Source organism: Tupaia chinensis, unplaced genomic scaffold (assembly GCF_000334495.1).
Source record: "Tupaia chinensis unplaced genomic scaffold, TupChi_1.0 Scaffold146687_1, whole genome shotgun sequence".
NCBI classification, from domain to species: domain Eukaryota; kingdom Metazoa; phylum Chordata; class Mammalia; order Scandentia; family Tupaiidae; genus Tupaia; species Tupaia belangeri.
In genome coordinates, this window is record NW_006206544.1 from 5,173,704 (window position 1) to 5,180,438 (window position 6,735).

Sequence of the window (6,735 nt, forward strand, 5' to 3'; positions counted from 1 at the left end):
GACCCAGAATCTGAATCTCAGGACTTCCCCAATGGATCTAGCATCATGCACCAGCATTCTACTACCTGCACCACCACAGCTGGGCCTAATTATTAATCAAGAAATGTATACCAAGTTATAAATTTTACTATTTGTATTAAAAAATGATAGATTTTTTTTTTTTTTAGAGAGATTTTACACTCACCAGAGAGACAAAAAAATGAGAAATCACCCACCAGGGAGATGGCCACACCACAATCCCTTCTCCATTTTCCTCTTGGGATCTTGGGCATGCATACACACATGCACATGCACATGGTGTGAATTTTAAGCCACCAGGTCCAGGATTCAAACCGTGGTTGAATATGTGAGAGTCCAGTGATGTAGTCATTACGCTGTCTGCTGGTCCCCAAAATGATATATTTCTAAAATATAAAATTATATTTTAAGTATACATAAAAAGCTACACATCCTCTCCCTTACCCCAGGCTATGCACCCTGGGGAAACTGATAAACAGGCTTCCTATTGTGTTTCCACACTTCCCTTCCCCTCCATGAAAGAGGATTCTTTTTATGAAACATCTGATCTGTGCTGAAATAAAATTTTAACTGACAACCTGGACACCATCTGTTAACCTAGGAAGCTACCTAACTTTTGAATCCCCCACCACCTATAGAACATTACATAGTTGTATTGACTTGTGAGAGCCTGTAGCTCATTTTGATATCACACAACCAAATTTGCAAATTGAGTAAAAAAAGAAATCTGTAATTGTACATTGGTTTCTTATTAACCATTTGCTTCCTTGCAGAACATCATGTTTCCAACTAATCTCATAAAGTTTGTTTTGTTTTCTTTGGCTGAGTTTCCGCTACCCAAGCAGAGTCTTCAGTGTCATTACAAAAAGAGAGAACCATCTCTATTTTTGGGAAAAGCAACAAGCAACCCAATAAAGGCTCTTTGAACCTCTGAGCTGGGGTGTAGATTAAAGGAGAAATATTCTTTGTCTTAAACATCTTCTTTCTTCACACACAAAAAAATCAGTCTCATTTTACTCTGAAAAATGTAAGAATAAGAAAACTCATTTGCAGAGATGAAAATCTGAAAGCATAAAGGAATGGTAATTTGCTGTAGCTAAAAATATTCCCTTTCTTGATGCATTTCTATCACGTGGGTTGTTAGCAGCATGTCCAGGCTTCATCTGCAAAAAAGATACCTCTCACAGCCTGCAGTCAAAAATCAGACATGGTTTTAATGTACTTTCCTTCTAAGTTGAACCCATCTTAACTATTTCTTCATTGGACTGTCTCACAGCAACACGAGCAAGCATAGCTATTACATTTTTTGGGTCCAGTCATTCATAGTGAGCTGAATACATGCCTATGGAAGCCAGACAGTCACAGTTCTGCTTTCAGGGGACTGAGGTCTAGTAGGGGAGAAGAACACAAAACAAATAATTGTGCACATAATTCTTTCATTACATTTAGAAAAAGTGACGAATGTGAAAAAGTGTGAAGTACTGTGAAGATTTACAAAAGGGAAAGAAGTAACTGAGTTTAAACTATCAATCAGAAAAGCCTTTCTGGATTAGACTGAATTCTCCAACCACATCTCAGATTATGGCAAGAAAAAAAAGGAGATTATAGAGAAAAGGCACAGTGAAGGAGCAGTGGATGGTGGTGGTTATGGGCACTGGACTCCCATGTGGCTCAGCTGCGGTTCATGTCCTGGACCTGTTGGCTTGCTTTCTCACTTTTCCTCTCTCTCTCACTCTGTTCCTCTCTGGTCAAATTAAAAATAAATAGATACTGACATGGATACTGTACTTCAGCTGTTAAATATTGGTTTCCTTGACCAAGTTTCTGCTGAGACTTCGCCCTCCAGATTCATTTCTAGTGTGTAGCGATATAGCTCTATATCAATTTCTCTTCTTTTCTATCTGTCTCTCTGTCTCACTGTGTCTCCCCATGACTTTTGATTTGTTTTTATTTCTTTTTTTAAGAGAGAGTATTCTCTGGACTCTCAAGCCTCTCCTTTATTATGTTAATTGGTGCCTTTCCTCATTTCATTTAGGAAAGGCACAACCCAAGCCATGCCTATACTGACATGGATACTGTACTTCAGCTGTGAAATACTGGTTTCATGTGGTATGCATGCACACTGTGCAGTTTTCATTTTATTGCTTTTTAAAATTATAAACTTAAGGCTTTATTATCCTCTTTTTTTTTTCTTTCTTGTTTTTCATTTTATTTTTCCTTCTTCTTGCCTTAATTCTTTTCCTTTTTCTTTATCTTTATTCATTAGCTGATCAGCCTCTATGCACTAAGTGTCTAGACAGGTCCAAGTGAATGGTTTCCAAACATCTGAATATGATTAGGGTCAGAATATTCCTCTCTTCACCTTGAATCTGGTGCACAAAGAGTGAACATGGAACAGAGGAGAGATTGCAGATCACCTCCTTCTGCTTGCCTTTGAACGCTCAGTTTGAACATCAAGAATTAGGAAGAAACACATCATCCGTCAGATGACTAGAAATCACCACAGGATCACAAGAAATATGGGAAAGCAAGACAATACCTCTCCTCCGAGGGAAAAGAATAACTCCTCTCCATCCTCAGATAGTACAATGAAACTCATGGAAATGTCTGATAAGGAATTTAGAATATTCATAACGACAAAGCTTACAGAGATGGAAGAGAAGAGAGACAATGAACTGCAGAAGAGGCAGGAGAAAGGAGCTGATGAGTTCCAGAAGGTGAGAAAATTCTTGCAAGATCTGAAGGAGGAAATACACACTTTAAAAAAAGAATCAAATGGACCTGTTAGAGATGAAGGCTATAATATAGGAAGTCAAAATCTCCCTTGAAAGTATTAAAAGCAGACTAGATCATATAGAAAATTGAATCTCAGATGTAGAAGATAGAATTGCTGGCCTAGAAAAACTCACCATGAAGACTGACAAAATGTCCCCCCCAAAATGAGAATAATATACAAGAAATACAAGATACCTACAAATGTCCAAACATTTGGACAAACATCTGGATAATTGGTATCCCAGAAGGCAAAGAGACTCACAAGGGCATTGATAATCTATTCCATGAAAGCCTGCAAGAAAACTTTCTAAACCTAGAGAGACACTAAAAAATCCAGTCCCAAGAAATACAAAGGACCCCAAATAGAATCAACCCAAGAAGATCTTCTCCAAGACCCATTACAGCCAGATTGACCAAAACTACAAAGACAAGATACTGAGATTAGCAAGAGAGAAATGGCAAGTTACCTACAAAGGATATCCCATCAGACTAACAGCTGACCTCTCATTGGAAACAATGAGAATGAGGAAAGAATGGGAAAATATATACAAAGTGTTAAGGGAAAAGCAATTTCAACAAAGAATACTGTACCCATAAAGATTATCCTTCTTATGGGAAGAAAAGACAAGAATATTCTCAGATAAACAAAACCTGAAAGAATTTACCAAACTCACTGGGGATGACCGGCTCACCTGGTCCTCTGTTCTGGACAGCTTTGCCTTGCTCTCTGGACAGTTGAACACTCTGAATAAGGTCTTGAAACATGAAAAGACACCACTCTTCCGTAACCAGGTCATCATCCCTCTGGTATTGTCCTCAGACCGAGATGAAGATCTCATGCAGCAGACTGAAGGACGGGTACCTGTTTTCAGCCATGAGGTAGTCCCCAACCATCTGAGAACCAAGCCTGACCCTGAGGTCGAAGAGCAGGAGAAGCAACTGACAATGGACGCTGCCCACATTGGTGCTGATGCAGCTCAGAAGCAGATCCAGAGCTTGAATAAAATGTGCTCAAACCTTCTGGAGAAAATCAGCAAAGAGGAGCGAGAATCAGAGAGTGGAAGTCTCCAGCTGAACAAACAGACCTTTAACCCAAATGACACCAATGCCTTGGCGGCAGCTGTTGCCTTTGGGAAGGGGCTGTCTAACTGGAGGTCTTCAGGCAGCAGTGGTCCTGGCCAGCCAGGCCAGCCAGGAGCTGGAACAATCCTTGCGGGAGCCTCAAGTCTACAGCAGGTGCAGATGGCAGGAGCTCCAAGTCAGCAGCAGCCAATGCTCAGTGGGGTGCAGATGGTTCAAGTAGGTCAGCCAGGGAAAATGCCAAGTGGGATAAAAACCAACATCAAGTCGGCTTCAATGCATCCCTATCAGTGGTGAGTGTGGCTGGCAACTTCCACTCCTCGGTGTGATTCACAGAATTGGGCAGTGAAATTCCCATTTGCGCAAGGCTCACCTAGATTGATACAATAAAAAGAACATGACCTTTCAGCAACAGACAAGTCCCTGCACCTTCACTGACTAGCTCTGTGACCCTGGGCGAGTGACCTAATTTTTCTGAGCCTGTTTACTCATTTGTAAATGGTCATAATATCTACTTCATAGGGTTGTTATGAGGATTAAAGTGAGAAAATGAATGTAAAGCACTTAGCACAGTGTATGAAATAATGGGTATTCAATAAATGATAGTTCCTAGTCAAAAAAAAAAACCAAAAAACTAAGAAAATGACCAACTTAATCATAGAGACATGTCTGGAACTGAATATTATACCACAGAATTTAATTTGGAAGATCTGACCACAATGGAAGATAGATTAAGTACACGAGACTGAACTGGTGAAAAAGCATTTTATAACTTTTGACTAAAACATTGCTGATTTTCTTCTAGGCTTTGTTTTCCAATTTTAAGAATTTTTGTCCTGTCTTGAGCTGCTGATAGATTCATGTATTTGAACAGAATCCTAACCTGTTTCCTGGCTTTAAGTTTTAAGTAAAGTTCCTTAGCATTTCTTTTAAAGCTAAAACTGATTTTCTTAAAATTAAAAATATATTTAGAAATACCTATTTAATGACCATAGTAAGCTTTATAGCATCAGTTAGGTGCTACCTTATAGTATATTCATGCTACTCAGAGTTTCATGCTTAAAGTCAGACATGTACTCACTGATATGTACATACCAGCTAGACTTGCTATTGAAAGTAGTTAGATTACTTAAGAAATTTTGTGAATCAATAAAATGTGGGGGGAGAAAGAAATGAAAAACAATTGTAGACACCTAAGATAGTGTGGGAGGAGGGTGAGAAATGGTAGAAGGTGAGAAATAGGGGGAAAATAAACACATACATGTGTATATATGAAAATAGAAATGGGAAATTAAAGATGATGACATGTATGGTTAAGCCACTATGCAGTATATTTTGGATGGGAAATATTATATTTCAGACACATCATCATTACCCCATCCACCTGTATCGCTAGGCCGCAGCCTTCCACCATTTCCCCACAGCCCTGCTCCAACCCAGCAGACTCCATGCTTTGGAGTCTATCCCTTGTAGCCTCTGCACAACCTCAGAAGTGCCTCCTCCCTTGCTCCTGCCCATGTCTCTGCTCTCCTCATAGCCATGTTTGTCCATGCAGATTCTGCCCTGCCAATGCCATCAAAGGGCAGGGTCGCCCCTTGCTTGCCATCTCTCTCTCGTTACTCTCAGCTATGGTTCATGCTGCAGCCGTTGCAGTCCCCAGAGCTTCACAGAGCTCCCCTTGGGGGACATTCCCCATGCTTCTTCCATATGCACCTGCATCTGCAGCAGTGACAACTGCAACCGCCTTCAGCCCACCTTTAGCATTGTCAGTCAAGACCAGTCCTCAGCAGACGAGCAGTTGGACAAACAGTAAACTTTACTGACCTTGTACAGGATTGCACTGAATGTCTTTCACTTCAGAGTCAGTTTAAAACTTCTGTCTGCACCCTGAAGGTAGCCATGCCGATCCATACAGATCCACACACACACACAAAAACAAACAAACAATAAAACTATTATATTTCAGACACACATAGACAGACAAAGGAAGAAAAAGAAAGAAAAGTCCAAGTGTCAAAAATAAGATCAGGGGAACCAGCAGTTAGCGTAATGGCTATGTCGCTGGATTCCCACGTAGTCAACCGCGGTTCACATCCTGGACCCGGTGGCTTAGAACTCACGCCAGGCGCGTGTGCATGCGTGCCCAAGATCCCGAGAGGAGAATGGAGGAGAAGGAACTGTGGCGTGACCATCCCCCCTGGGGGGTGATTTCTGTCTCTATGTCTCTGTCTGTCTGTCTGTCTGGCGAGTACACGCGCCCTATAGCGAAAACCTCTCCAATAATAATAATAATAATAATAATAAGATCAGATCAAGTTAGGGAAATTTTATAGTTATACAATAAAAGAAAATACAGATTGTGAGCAGGAGACTGCAAACCAAAAATAGTAAGAAGCTCGGAGGCATAAACTTACAGGATAAATAAAAGTGAAAATGAAGAAGTTATTTAATTCTTACAATTTGGGGTATTACAACCCAAGTTTTCAGATGTCACAGTTTTGGTTAAAAGTGATTATCTTATACTATTTTTTGGAAGGTGACGTAAGTTACTTTTATGACTATCAGAGGTGTTTACAAAAATTACCTAATTTAAGTTTTTGGTTACATTAAAACAAATCAAGCAAGGTTACTTTTTTTAATGTGACCTAGCTTGTTTATTTTCTGCTCAAGGAATTCTTAAGGCTGGCCTTATGTTATTTCCATAATTTCTTTTAGTCATTAAGAAAGTTAATGAGATGATGATGACTATGAGGCAAATAATAAAGACACAGACTAGCTGAAGAGATGACTAAACAGAAGCCTTCTATATTATCCTTACAAGAAACACATTTTATTGATCTTCGCCCAGGAGGGATAGGGGAA

The 6,735-nt window shown here is 39.9% G+C and overlaps 1 pseudogene; it reads left to right on the forward strand.

Moving 5' to 3' along the window:
- Positions 1–4,295, forward strand: part of LOC102498239 (mediator of RNA polymerase II transcription subunit 8 pseudogene) — a 7,928-nt pseudogene extending 3,633 nt beyond the window's left edge.
- The last annotated feature ends 2,440 nt before the right edge of the window (positions 4,296–6,735 follow it).